We start from the raw sequence: 15,292 nt of genomic DNA, 5'->3' as shown, positions 1-15,292 counted from the left end.
CTACCTTTCCTAGGTGCAAGGACCCACTTCAAATGGGTTCCCCCTGTCCGCTTCTCGGCTCCAGGATATCAAAGTGCTGCACACAGCAGTCACAATGACGTACCTTCAGCGGGTCACAGTCAAGCACCACACTCCTTCCCAGAGGTGGGCTTCTGGTGGACTTCTGAGGGTATCTCCACACTCCCTCCCAGAGTGTCTCTCCTTCTGAAGGTAACTGATTCTCTAATCAGCAGCACCCCTTATATACCACTTTGTGGCTATCTTGTAACATTGAACAAAGCAGCCAGCCAAGAGGAACAGTGCCTGGGGCTCAGACCTGGTAACTGATTCATTTAACTTAATCCTCTACCTTTTGTTCTGAGCTATTTCTTTTTATTTTTCATCATTTTATTTAAAAGTATAATATAAACATATAGGGGGCTATGCACTAAACTCCATTAAGTGGCTTTAAGAGCGTTAAGTGCTTTTAGAACGTGATATTGCGCTCAGCGCGATTCACTGAGCAGTGATAACAGGCACTTTGTGCTCTAAAACGGGCTTTTTTCAAGAAATTTTTCTAAGTTCCACAAAGCTCGTCCGATCAGCTAAATGCGCTGATTTCTGCCAGTCTGCGCGATTCTCAAAGCTACGATAAGTGATCGTGCTTTAAAAATGCGCCGAAAAAAGAACGCCAGCTCAAGGGAGGTGCAAAAGGAGCAGGACTTAGAAAAATGTCTTTGTTTACATGTTTGCAGACACACCATCCATACAACAGGCCGTGTCAACGGGGGTGCCTGCGGTACCAATGGTGTGCCCCCAAAAAATAAACAATATTTGTAAATAAATAACCCCCTCCCCCCACCCCCTAACACATACAATACAGTAATGGGCAAAATTACTATTATCCACATATGGATAATAATGCATTTGCCCATTTAAAATACATGAATCACAACAATAAATACAGTAAATATATATTGCACTTAACTTTTCCAGGCACCCACGATGAAGGCCGTCTTCATCCTCATCTTCATCCTAATCCTGACCATGCCCTGTCCCTCTGGTGCTACAACAAACATACACAAGAATAAAAAAAAGCCAATGTAATGTCCCCTAACCCCTTAATCACCTTAGTGGTCATTAACTGCTATAGTCATTAAGGGGTTAACCCACCACTCGGGAGGCCTAAACACCCTCCCCCACTACCCACCCCATGAGGCCTAACTACCCTCACCCACTACCCACCGGGAGGCCAACACACCCTGGCTTGGGGACAATACCCCCATCCTCCACCCCCGCTACCCACAATAATCATGACTATATTGAATAAACAATACATAACCCACCCACCCCCTGTGCCCCCCCATAAATACATGATTTATTCTTTTACATACAGGGTTAATACCCCAGGTCCACGGGAATCCCCGGTGGTCCTGATGGGTGTTCGCAGGCCCCACAGTGGCCCAGAGGGGGGTGATCACAGGGTCTGGAGGCCTACGGGTGGTCCCCACCAGGTGCTGTAGTCCTCCAGGTGGTCTCCACGGGTGGGCTCGCGGGTGTCTGGGGGGCCCCGGGTCAGCCCCACAGGTGTCTGAGGGTCCTCGGGTGGTTCCCACTGGGGTCTGCAAGCCCTCGGGTGGTCGCTACGGTTTCCGCAGAGCCCCCACAGATGTGGGGCCCCTGGTTCTTCCCCACAGGTGTCCCCCGTGAGTCCACAGTCTGGTACCCGTGGGCGTCCGGGGAGTCCTCAGGTGGTCTCCACAGGTCCCTGCAGACCTAAGGATCCAACCCTGTATTTAAAATAAATAAACCTGTCCTATACATTTAAATAAATAAACCCCCCCCCCCCCAAACACATACAATACAGTAATGTGCAAAATAACTATTATTCAGATATGGATAATAGATTATTTGCCCATTATTAAACACATAAAACAGCATTAATAAAGTAAATAAATAGAGTTTTACTTACCCCCTGGCAATGTGATGAGCATCCGGTCATTAAACGAGAGGAAATGACGCCAGCCAATCAGGATGGCTGTGCTTCATTTGCCTTTTAGATGAAGTAATCAAAAGAAAGATGGCCGCCCTCACATGGTACGGTAGCCAATCAGAGCGTGGGAACAAAATCCCAACTCTGATTGGCTGACGTAGACCATGTGACAGAGGCTTGGGGGAGAACGGATGTGACGTCATCCAAAGTCTGTCACATGGTACTTCAGCCAATCAGATAATATATCATTTGAGCCGTGGAGGGTCTCTTCTCCATCTGAAATTTCTTTATCCCCCATTACGCCCGGCCACGTTCTGAGCTATTTCTATGGAGAAGTGAGGGGATTTACAGAAACTCCCTTCATACAAATGTCAGGCACTTCACTGTGTTAACATTTGCAGGGCTAACCTGTTAATTTCATCACCACACAATACCAAACTACTGTATATAGCTGGGGGGGGGGGGGATTGCTAACACAGGCATAAATACAGATGTAGCGGGGTATCCCCTGGCTACTATTCTACCCAAGGGGATGGCAGTAAACCCTGGTACTATCAGGTTGCCAGTAGTTGGTATGGGGGTTTTCCCTTCACCTTTGGTACTGCACTTGAGTGACAGCAGGGGGTGGTACATCCTGTTGTAGCTGGGATAACGGGGTGCCCGCCTTCTGGCTGTACTTAAGGGCAGGACCGCCCTAAAGTATGAGGTTGTTCCTTCCCACTTGAGGAAGGAAGGTCACACGTTGGGAGCTTGAGATTGGGGCCTACCCATGTGCCCTCTGCTAGGTAGGTGGGGAAGAGCTAGAATGGCTGCGGGTGCCCTTGGCCTGTAGTGACGGTCCAGGGACCATAATCTAGTAAATGCTGAGAGACTGTATTCGGCAGAAGACTGCTGTGTAACTGCTACTGCAGAGTGTAGCAATAAACCTTTCCTGTTTGCGATATACCTCCTGCCTGGTGCGTGACCTTACTGGGGAGGAGAGGTAATAATTTCTACCGTGGGAGATCACCTTCAGTTCCTGGAGCCCAAGGCAGATGGAGGCGCTGCACTGCTAAAGAGATATGTGGGGTATGAACCCCAGAAGCCTGTTCCTGTGTCCCCACTACCATCGATGGATGACTCAGCCCTCCTGTTACCAGCAGGTATATGCACCACACACCCTGTAATGGCCCCTATCTGCGATTGGGTGGGGGAAGCACCATTACACAGACATAAGGTCATTATGTGAAAGACAGGACTTAGCATTACACACTTCTAGCCCAAATCCCATCAAATAACAATGTTGATTGGGGAAAGGATTGTCACAGGGAAGACAGAATACATGTTTTGAAATACATTCTTACAGACACGGTGCATTACACATTCCCAGTTCTCTCAATGATATTAAATTACATTTGTCTGGATGAAATATTACTCATTTTTTGAATTGTGGGAGTCCGCCCCTGCTGACATCATCGTGGAGCAACGTACGGACGTGCTTACATCATGGAGTGGCGTCGGCGTCGAGGGAGGACGGCCGGAGCGAGGCGAGGTAAGCTAGTATATGAGAGGTATAAATATGTGTGGTTTGGCAGTCACTGTAGCTCTTACCTTGTATAAGGCCTCGTTCAGGGTGCTGGCTTCGGAGGGAGGGCGTGCTGCCGTGCGTGCTGCCGTGAGAAACAAAGTATTCAATTTGAATACTGGTTTTCAGGGTAGCAACCGCCCTGTCTCCGAAGCCAGGAGTTGAAGCTGACTACAGTTTCAATAAACGAAAATTTCGGTTTTTGGAGCTGCAGCAGCGTCACAGGGACCTAGGCAGCCAATGAAATCATTCTTCAGAATGATTTCATGACTGCAACTTGGATACTTACCCTGCCGTGTGTAACCCCGCCCCCTCCCCAACGCTGAAAAGTTTGCTGGGGGATAAACACAGATCGCCCAGCAAACTCCCGCACTGCCTGCCTCCCGCCCTCCCTCCGAGTCCTGCAGCTGACACCCTGAACGAGGCCTTAGGCGGTATTGCAGCCGAAACGGCGCGTTTCTTGGGACATTAAAGCATTCTGCAAAGTCCATGTGCTGGCTTCTTTCTAGAACCTTGACTGCTACTGGGGCCCTAGGATTACCCCGAACGTCACGCACCGGCGGCTGAGTACCCCACCATGCCTCGAACACGGAGTGCGTGCATCTTCTCTACTGCTTACATTACAGCATAGCACTGCATGTGTGTGCCAGGCATCCAAACCCCGCCTCTTACGCCAGAACCCGTGGCTTTACTTCACTGAGAATGATACGCTGACGCACACACCGCACAAGTGGGTTTATACACTGGCGCACAGACACACACCGCACACACCGCACAAGTGGGTTTATACACTGGCGCACAGACACACACCAACATGTTTTGCGCGTCTGTTTTATGACAGAGAGACACTTTATTACAAATCCCCCCCCCCCCGGGCCACAACCCGGAGCAACGCCCCCAAACCAGGGGCGTTCTCCGCGCTCGTTGTGTCCAATACACCCAACGGGTTACGGTGCCGCTATCCCCCTCCCCCTGCTCCGTGATCCGGGAAGAGATTGGCACGACTTGTATAACGAGCGCGGACACAAATGAAAACGTGCTGCATTGTGTTTGGGACATTGGTCCCCTTGAGACTGTCCCCGGGGTGTGCGGTGAGAATAGATGTTCTCCTCGGTGGAAGACGCCTGACTCTTAGCGACGCCGTGTCTGTATGTTGCATGGAGGTGCACACATCAGCACGGCGTGTTTACATCTCTCTCTCGCAGTATATCGTTGTGTATATCTGGAGTTATATTAATCTCAGGTCCCAGCCGGCATCCTCCTCTTCCAGCTGGCAAGGTGAGAGCTGTGACTCCTTGTTTCCTGGCCAGCAGAGGGAACAGAACAGACTTAAAATTACCTGTGGGTGCAGGCGCAGAATGAAATCAGCAGCTTAACGATGGCAGAGCTGATTCCCATCGGCTCCCTGTAAGTGGGCTTTAATTTTACAATTACAGGCTCATTTGTGTAACACCTGGGCACATCTACGCATCACACATCCAGCGCCAGGGGAGCGGCTGCGAGCTGAGCCCAGATCGTACACACGGAGGAGTCCTATGGAAGGAGGGAGGAGGGTACGGCAGACATTATTCCCTCTCCATGTTCTCCTCCACCCTTCTCACACGTTAACATGCTTTTAGTGTTCTGATCTCGGCACTCACGCATAGAACGAAGTTTATAAAAAGGGGGGTGGATCCATGGAACAGCCTCCCAGCGGCGGAGGTACAGGGTAATGCAGCAAGGGAATTTAACACATGCCTGTGTAGCACTGTTTCCCCCCTCTCTGGAAGATGTACTGCTTCTACAGGTGTTTGTGGTGCAGTCGTACCTGTGAGGGTCCAGGAGAGACGAGTGGTTCGTGTTGTAGTGGGGACCAGGACAGGCTTTTGATGAGTTAGGTGTTCTTTTACTGGTGGCAGCGCCTCCAGCTCCAGTGGCTCCAGGATTCCAGAGACAGTCTCCTACTGAAACAGACTTCTCCCCCCCCCCCCCCCACTGTCCAATAGACTGAGAACTCAGGCAGGGGTATATAAAACAAAGGGGCTTTATTTAAGAAGTCACTGCAGATGTTGTCACAGTGGATGCATGGGTCACAGAGGATTCCAGGCCTCTGGATGGTGCTAGCTCTTCTAATGGAGGCATCAGATCTTCCTTGGCCAGTCCATGAGGGACTGACTGGTCTACCTCCCTCCCAACCGGGAGGAGATGGAACACTTTCTCTCACTAGGAGGGGTGGATGCAGACTACAAATTTGCACTTCCTCCCTGAGGCTCAGAAGGGGAGGGCACAGGATCTGCACCATGATAGGCTGCACACAGATTCCTATGACACGACCACTTCTGTCAGCCAGGGAGTCAAAATGAGGGGGGTCAAAAGCCCACAGGATTGCTTGCCACAGCCTGTAGCTATAAAGGACGTACATGACAGGAGGCAGAGAGGCAATCTGGTCCAGCCATGTTACACTTGCTATAGACATAAGGCTAAATTGTAAATATGAAGGAAACGCCCCAAGGATCAAATGGGGTCTGAGGTTTCATAACAGAAGAAGATGGGCAGAGTGAGGGGGTGTGGAGGGGCGTGGGGGGGAGGAGGGGGGAGGGAATAGAGGGAGGATAAAATGTAAATAGGTATTCCAGCTTTAAAAAGAAAAATACACTGCCAGATTATCTTCCGCTAAGACCAATAAAAACCCATCCACAGATAGGGTACCAGGGAAACCCAACCACAGATAGGGTACCGGGGAATCTTAGCCACAGATAGGGTACCAGGGAAACCCAGCAACAGATAGGGTACCGGGGAATCTTAGCCACAGATAGGGTACCAGGGAAACCCAACCACAGATAGGGTACCAGAGAAACCCAACCACAGATAGGGTACCAGGGAAACCAAGCCACAGATAGGGGACCAGGGAAACCCAGCCACAGATAGGGTACCAGGGAAACCCAGCCACAGATAGGGTACCAGGGAAACCCAGCCAAAGATAGGGGACCAGGGAAACCCAGCCACAGATAGGGTACCAGGGAAACACAGCCACAGATAAGGTACCAGGGAGACCCAGCCACATAGGGTACCAGGGAAACCCAGCCACAGATAGGGGACCAGGGAAACCCAGACACAGATAGGGTACCAGGGAAACCCAGCCACAGATAGGGGACCAGGGAAACCCAGCCACAGATAGGGTACCAGGGAAACCCAGCCACAGATAGGGTACCGGGGAATCTCAGCCACAGATAGGGTACCAGGGAAACCCAGCCACAGATAGGGGACCATGGAAACCCAGCCACAGATAGGGTACCAGGGAAACACAGCCACAGATAGGGGCCCAGGGAAACACAGCCACAGATAGGGGACCAGGGACACCCAGCCACAGATAGGGGACAGGGACACCCAGCCACAGATAGGGTACCAGGGAAACCCAGCCACAGATAGGGTACCAGGGAAACACAGCCACAGATAGGGTACCAGGGAAACCCAGCCACAGATAGGGGACCAGGGAAACCCAGCCACAGATAGGGGACCAGGGAAACCCAGCCACAGATAGGGGACCAGGGAAACCCAGCCACAGATAGGGGACCAGGGAAACCCAGCCACAGATAGGGGACCAGGGAAACCCAGCCACAGATAGGGGATCAGGGAAACCCAGCCACAGATAGGGTACCAGGGAAACCCAGCCCCAGATAGGGTACCAGGGAAACACAGCCACAGATAGGGTACCAGGGAAACCCAGCCACAGATAGGGACCAGGGAAACCCAGCCACAGATAGGGTACCAGGGAAACCCAGCCACAGATAGGGGACCAGGGAAACCCAGCCACAGATAGGGGACAGTGTGACGATAGCTTATCACAGGGTGTAATTTACACAAATCACTGGGTTTGAACTGAACGAGGCTTAGATATAATAAAGTATATTTATTCCTTTGGATAGGTGAACACACGAAATAATACAGTAACAGACAAGAAGTACACTTACTTTGGGGTTGGGGGATGAGAAGTATAGCAATTCTCTCGCAATCAGGTAACAATTCAGATGATATCAGAAGACAAAGGATAAAGGGTGGACAACAGTTTATAAACCTTTTGTGCCCTATCCTTAACATTAAGTACAGGTGATTGGTCTTCAATTAACTCTAGCCACTCATTAACGTGGGAACACATTTTGATACATACCCCCCTGCTAGCTGGTACATGCGCAGTAGAGCTCTGGGGTCTCATTTCTGTAGCCCCTCATCTGCATCAGGAATGCCAGCTAGTCTACCAGATTGGATTCCTGGCAGGATATTCTTTGTTGTGAGGTGTGAAATGGAACACTTGAAGACTGCTCTGGTTTGAGTAATCTCCGCCCTCATGTAAACAGTAGAGGTGACAAAATCCTTTGAACCATACTTAAGTCCTAGACATTGGGTCGCCTTTCTGGCCATATGCTACCGTGGTATGCAAAGGAATTTTCTCTGTGTTTTCCCCATACCTTGGAACACAGTATGAAAGATAAAACAAACATATTAAAATATCCGGTTCCGTTGGGTCCAGCAGGTCCAAACTTCCCAGTTCTCAATGCCGGAACTGGGACACCCTATGGTCCAATTTGCGACTTGCTACGACCTTCGGAACCGGAGATACACAAATACACTTAAAACCGTTTCACATTTTAATACAAAAATCTCCGCTGTAAATTAAATCACGGTTTTTCACTAAATCCCCATTGAAAACAACGAGCTTCGCCGCCATAGACTTTCAATGGCAAACCGCCGCCGTTGGCGGCTATGGGAATCCGCCGCCATAGACTTTCATCGGGGCGACGCTGCCGTTGAAGTCAATGGGGATTTTCCGCCGTAGCCGGTCAATGGAGATTGGCCGCCATTGGAGTCTATGGGAAAAGTCCCAAACTTTCAAGGGGGTCCATACTCCGTCGGGTTGGTCCAAGAGGGTCAAGGATGGTTCTGCAGCGATGCCGGAGCAGTGACTACAGATACCCCAAACCCTGATCCTCTGGACCCTCCGGAACCGGAGCTATGGATTCCCAAATTTCAGCTTTTGAAACTTAGCCGTTTTCCTGAGCCGTTTCTGCCGCCGCCATTGGAACCTATTGCGCGACCTGCTCTTCTCGGTTCGACCCTTATCGGGAGTCCAGGATACGGGGACCCGGTTGTGGTCGAGTGGGGGGAGGTCTAGGAACTAGGGGCAGAAAGAATTTTATTTCTAGGTGCTCTAGAACTGTTTATTCCCATGCCACTTGTCGTTGAACTTGACTTGTTAAGTGATCAAAGCTCTCCTATTGATAATGTATCCGCTTTGCGGTTTTGCGGTTTGGACGGCAGCCAACTCGTTCCTGGAAAGCTCCTTCGAGGGATTTCCATTGAAGTCAATGGGCCCATTGATTTACAATGGGAAACCGCCGCTCCTCCTCTCGGATGCCATCTGCTGGTCTTCTCAGGAAACAGGACCCAGCAGCAAGATTCGCCATTGAAAACCATGGAGCTCCAATGGCGGCTTATGGGACCCTGCAAAATGGTGCCTGAAAAGGCGGGAAAATTACACAAAGGGCTATAATCACTAAACAACTATTAACCCTTGTGCTCCCAGATGGATCCTAGTGTGTGTGTGATGCAGACACTAATTAAACCAGATATTACACTAAACATGGGAACAGGGGAATACACATTTACATGTCATAACAAGGGTTAAATCACAGTTCTGGACCTCAGCCCAGTTAACCCCTTGTCTCCCTGGTGAGGTCAGGGGATGGCCAAATGGGGTGCAACCGTTTTAATACCGGGCCACCCCCTCTCTCCCTCTACACCTCCCCTTCTTAATGGGTGACCTGTGGCCCACTGGCCCTAACGGGGAGTGGGGCACTGCTGGCACCATTAATGAATTCAGTCTCAGAGGGATAGTCCTGGCATGAAAGTCCATCAGCATTGCTGTTTCACTGCCCTTTTTGTGTTGAATGGTAAATTCAAATTCTTGCAAAGCCAAGCTCCATCTCAGCAACTTGGCATTCTCCCCTGATACCCTCTGTAGACAACTCAGGGGATTGTGGTCTGTGATGACAGTGAAAGCCCTCCCATATACATAGGGCTGGAGCTTTTTGAGTGCCCACACAACGGCCAAACACTCCTTCTCAATGGTGGGATATGCCACCTCCCTGGGGAGCAGTTTGCAACTGAGATACGCCACAGGGTGCTCTTTGCTGTCGTCCCCCACCTGGCTCAACACAGCCCCCACACCAAAGTCTGAGGCATCAGTCTGAATAACAAAATGCTTGGTATAGTCTGGGGCAGCCAGTATGGGGGCTCCAGCAAGCGCAGTTTTCAGGGCCTGGAAAGCAGTTTCACAGGCAGGAGTCCAGGTAATAAGCACAGGCAGTTGCTTCTTAGTCAGATCAGTCAGGGGTTTGGCCACGGCACTGTACTGTGGGACAAATTTCCTATAGTACCCTGCGGTGCCCAAAAATGCCATGACCTGTTTCTTGGTTTTTGGAACAGACCAGTCAACTATGGCTTCTACCTTGGCTGGCTCTGGTTTGAGATGCCCTCCACCCACCCTGTGCCCTCAGTACAGGACTTCTGCCATCCCTACCATACACTTAGTGGGTTTTAAGGTAAGCCCAGCCTCCCTGATGCTATCCAGTTCCGCAGCTACAAGTCCTATGTGGGATTCCCAGGAACTACTAAAAACAGCAATGTCATCTAAGTAAGCCCTGGCATAGCTCTACATCCCTTCCAGTAACCTATTGACCAGGCGTTGAAAGGTAGCCGGGGCATTCTTCATCCCAAATGACATCACCAAAAACTCATAGAGGCCACTTGGAGTGATGAATGCTGACTTCTCCCTAGCCTCCAGGGTCAGTGGGATTTGCCAATAGCCTTTGCTCAAATCCACGGTGGTCAGATACTTTGCCCCAGCGAGTTCATCTAGTAACTCATCCATGCGGGGCATGGGGTAAGCATCTGACACCGTCCCAGCGTTGAGCAACCGGTAGTCCACACAAAACCAGGTGGTCTTGTCCTTTTTAGGAACTAGGACTACTGGACTTGCCCAAGGGCTCTGGGACGGGGTAATTACCCCTAGGGTCAGCATCTCCTCTATCTCTCTCTCCATACTGGTCTTGACCTCTGCTGACAATCTATAAGCGTGCTTATGCAGAGGCTGCAGGTCCCCTGTGTGTACTGGGTGTTTGGTGAGATGTGTGGTCCCTGGCATGTCCGTGAAGAGGGCGCTAAACTGAGCTAGCATGTCCCTGGCTTCTGCCTAGCACTCAACTGTGCCCCGATCTCTACCTGCTCTACAGTGTTTCCTTGCCTTGCCTCCCCTAGGAGATCAGGCAGAGCATTGCTCACCGGATCCTCCAGCAGTGGGCTACAAATGGCCAGCACTGCTCCCATACTCGGTGCTCTGTATTCCTTTAACATATTAATGTGATATGTCTTGTGCCTCTCAGGCGCTACCTGTACAACATAGTTGCACTCATTCACCTTTCGGATAACCGAGTACGGTCCCGACCAGGCAGCCATAAGCTTGTTCTCCCGAGTGGGTTTGAGAACAAGCACCTGCTGTCCTGGGATGAACTCTCTGCTACGGGCCTGCTGGTCATACCATCGCTTCTGCTTGGTCTGACCAGGCCTGAGGTGGTCCTGGGCCACCCCCATGAGCATCTCTAACCGGTCTCTGAGATCTACTACATACTGGATCACTGAAGCATCAGTAGCAGTAGTCTACCCTTCCCATCCCTCATGGAATAGGTCCAGAGGTCCACGCACCCTGCGGCCATATAGTAGCTCAAAGGGGGAGAAGCCTGTAGATTCCTGCGGTACCTCTCGGTATGCAAACAGCAAGTGCTGCAGGTGAATCTCCCAGTCTTTCCCCTCCGCCTCTATAAAGGTCCGAAGCATCTGCTTCAGGGTCCCGTTAAACCTCTCACATAATCCATTTGTTTGGGGATGGTAAGGGGTAGTGTGCCGGTGTTGTACACCGCAGGCATCCCAGAGACAATGTAACAGTTCACTCATGAACTGCGACCCCTGATCGGTTAGGATCTAACTAGGGAAACCTACCCTAGCAAAAACGTTCAGCAAAGCTGCTGCCACTGTCTTGGCACTTATGGTGCCAAGCGCTACCGCCTCAGGGTACCGGGTGGCAAAATCCACCACCGTGAGGATGTAGCGCTTCCCTGACCTGCTAGGAATCATGAGGGGTCCTATCAGGTCCATCGCTACCTTCTGGAAGGGTTCCCCTATAGGGGTCTCAGGGGTGCCTTCACACGGTCGCCCGCCTTACCTACTCGCTGGCAGGCATCACAAGAGCGGCAGAAATTGCTCGCATCCCGGGATGCCCCGGCCAGTAGTAACGCTGTAATAACCGGGCTCGTGTCCTAGTGACCCCCTGATGTCCCGCTAACGGAATAGAGTGAGCTACCCGTAACAATTGCTGTCGGTACCTCTGGGGCACTACTAGCTGTCGCTTACCGGTCAATCCCTTCTCTATCCCCGGGTTCCCTTCTTCTCTGTATAGGAGTCCCTTATGCCATAGGCAGCGTTCAGTGCCCTCCCCTGCCTGAGATTCGGATGCCCGAAGTCTCACGCCGGCCAGGGTAGGGTCTGCCTTCACTGCCTCCCTAAACTGGGCTCCTACGTCTGGCCACCCCCCAGTCATGTCATTGTCAGGGGAAGGGGACAAGGTAAGGGGGAACAGTAAGTCAGCCTGTGGTTGCAACTGATCCTGGCTTACCTCCCCGGGCTCCTCTGTGCCCTCCGCTAACGTTGGTCCCAAAGGCTGGGGGCCTGGGGTGGCCACCGCCGGCATTGCCGCGGTCTGGCTCTGGGTAACCGCCGCCACTCCAGCGGGCTGGGGCACACGGTCGTAGGTGCAGGTCATCGGTCCCAGGTCGTTGCCCAAAAGAATTTCAGCATCCAAACCGGGTAAAACCCCCACCTCCCGCACACCCTTGCCCACCCCCCAATCCAAAAAGATGCGGGCCACCTGCAGGAAACGTGGCTCTCCGTCGGCCACAGTGATCTGCATCCCAGGGCCTGGGATCAATTCCTCTGGCCGGACCATGTCAGGTCGGACCAGGGTCACTGCAGCTCCTGAATCCAGCAAGCCGACTGCTTGACGGTCCCCGACTGTGACCGGGGTGAGATGTTTGCTCCGGCCGTCCGGCTGCTGCTGTGATTACACATTGCAGGGTAATGAGCTGTGATTGTACATTGCAGTGCTGGGTAATGAGCTGTGATTATACATTGCAGTGCAGGGTAATGAGCTGTGATTATACATTGCAGTGCTGGGTAATGAGCTGTGATTATACATTGCAGTGCTGGGTAATGAGCTGTGATTATACATTGCAGTGCAGGGTAATGAGCTGTGATTACACATTGCAGTGCTGGGTAATGAGCTGTGATTATACGTTGCAGTGCTGGGTAATGAGCTGTGATTACACATTGCAGTGCAGGTAACGAGCTGTGATTATACATTGCAGTGCAGGGTAATGAGCTGTGATTATACATTGCAGTGCTGGGTAATGAGCTGTGATTATACATTGCAGTGCTGGGTAATGAGCTGTGATTATACATTGCAGTGCAGGGTAATGAGCTGTGATTATACATTGCAGTGCTGGGTAACGAGCTGTGATTACACATTGCAGTGCTGGGTAATGAGCTGTGATTATACATTGCAGTGCTGGGTAATGAGCTGTGATTATACATTGCAGTGCTGGGTAATGAGCTGTGATTACACATTGCAGTGCAGGTAACGAGCTGTGATTATACATTGCAGTGCAGGGTAATGAGCTGTGATTACACATTGCAGTGCAGGTAACGAGCTGTGATTATACATTGCAGTGCTGGGTAATGAGCTGTGATTATACATTGCAGTGCAGGGTAATGAGCTGTGATTACACATTGCAGTGCAGGTAACGAGCTGTGATTATACATTGCAGTGCAGGGTAATGAGCTGTGATTACACATTGCAGTGCTGGGTAATGAGCTGTGATTATACATTGCAGGGTAATGAGCTGTGATTATACATTGCAGTGCTGGGTAATGTACTGTGATTATACATTGCAGTGCTGGGTAATGAGCTGTGATTATACATTGCAGTGCAGGGTAATGAGCTGTGATTACACATTGCAGTGCAGGTAACGAGCTGTGATTATACATTGCAGTGCTGGGTAATGAGCTGTGATTATACATTGCAGTGCAGGGTAATGAGCTGTGATTATACATTGCAGTGCTGGGTAACGAGCTGTGATTACACATTGCAGTGCTGGGTAATGAGCTGTGATTATACATTGCAGTGCTGGGTAATGAGCTGTGATTATACATTGCAGTGCTGGGTAATGAGCTGTGATTACACATTGCAGTGCAGGTAACGAGCTGTGATTATACATTGCAGTGCAGGGTAATGAGCTGTGATTACACATTGCAGTGCAGGTAACGAGCTGTGATTATACATTGCAGTGCTGGGTAATGAGCTGTGATTATACATTGCAGTGCAGGGTAATGAGCTGTGATTACACATTGCAGTGCAGGTAACGAGCTGTGATTATACATTGCAGTGCAGGGTAATGAGCTGTGATTATACATTGCAGTGCTGGGTAATGAGCTGTGATTACACATTGCAGTGCTGGGTAATGAGCTGTGATTATACATTGCAGTGCTGGGTAATGAGCTGTGATTACACATTGCAGTGCTGGGTAATGAGCTGTGATTATACATTGCAGTGCTGGGTAATGAGCTGTGATTACACATTGCAGTGCTGGGTAATGAGCTGTGATTATACATTGCAGTGCTGGGTAATGAGCTGTGATTATACATTGCAGTGCAGGGTAATGAGCTGTGATTACACATTGCAGTGCAGGGTAATGAGCTGTGATTACACATTGCAGTGCAGGTAACGAGCTGTGATTATACATTGCAGTGCTGGGTAATGAGCTGTGATTATATATTGCAGTGCTGGGTAATGAGCTGTGATTATACATTGCAGTGCAGGGTAATGAGCTGTGATTATACATTGCAGTGCAGGGTAATGAGCTGTGATTATACATTGCAGTGCAGGGTAATGAGCTGTGATTATACATTGCAGGGTAATGAGCTGTGATTATACATTGCAGTGCTGGGTAATGTACTGTGATTACACATTGCAGTGCAGGGTAATGAGCTGTGATTATACATTGCAGTGCTGGGTAATGAGCTGTGATTACACATTGCAGTGCTGGGTAATGTGCTGTGATTGTACATTGCCGTGCTGGGTAATGAGCTGTGATTATACATTGCAGTGCTGGGTAATGAGCTGTGATTACACATTGCAGTGCTGGGTAATGTGCTGTGATTATACATTGCAGTGCTGGGTAATGAGCTGTGATTATACATTGCAGTGCTGGGTAATGAGCTGTGATTACACATTGCAGTGCTGGGTAATGAGCTGTGATTACACATTGCAGTGTAGGGTAATGAGCTGTGACTACACATTGCAGTGCTGGGTAATGAGCTGTGATTACACATTGCAGTGCAGGGTAACGAGATGTGATTACACATTGCAGTGCAGGGTAACGAGATGTGATTACACATTGCAGTGCAGGGTAATGAGCTGTGATTACACATTGCAGTGCTGGGTAATGAGCTGTGATTACACATTGCAGTGCAGGGTAATGAGCTGTGATTATACATTGCATTGCAGGGTAATGAGCTGTGATTATACATTGCAGTGCAGGGTAATGAGCTGTGATTATACATTGCAGTGCTGGGTAATGAGCTGTGATTACACATTGCAGGGTAATGAGCTG

The sequence above is a fragment of the Ascaphus truei genome, chromosome 4, assembly GCF_040206685.1.
Source record: "Ascaphus truei isolate aAscTru1 chromosome 4, aAscTru1.hap1, whole genome shotgun sequence".
Taxonomy (NCBI): Eukaryota; Metazoa; Chordata; class Amphibia; order Anura; family Ascaphidae; genus Ascaphus; species Ascaphus truei.
The sequence above is the reverse complement of the archived record's forward strand: the minus strand, read 5'-3'. Positions refer to the sequence as shown.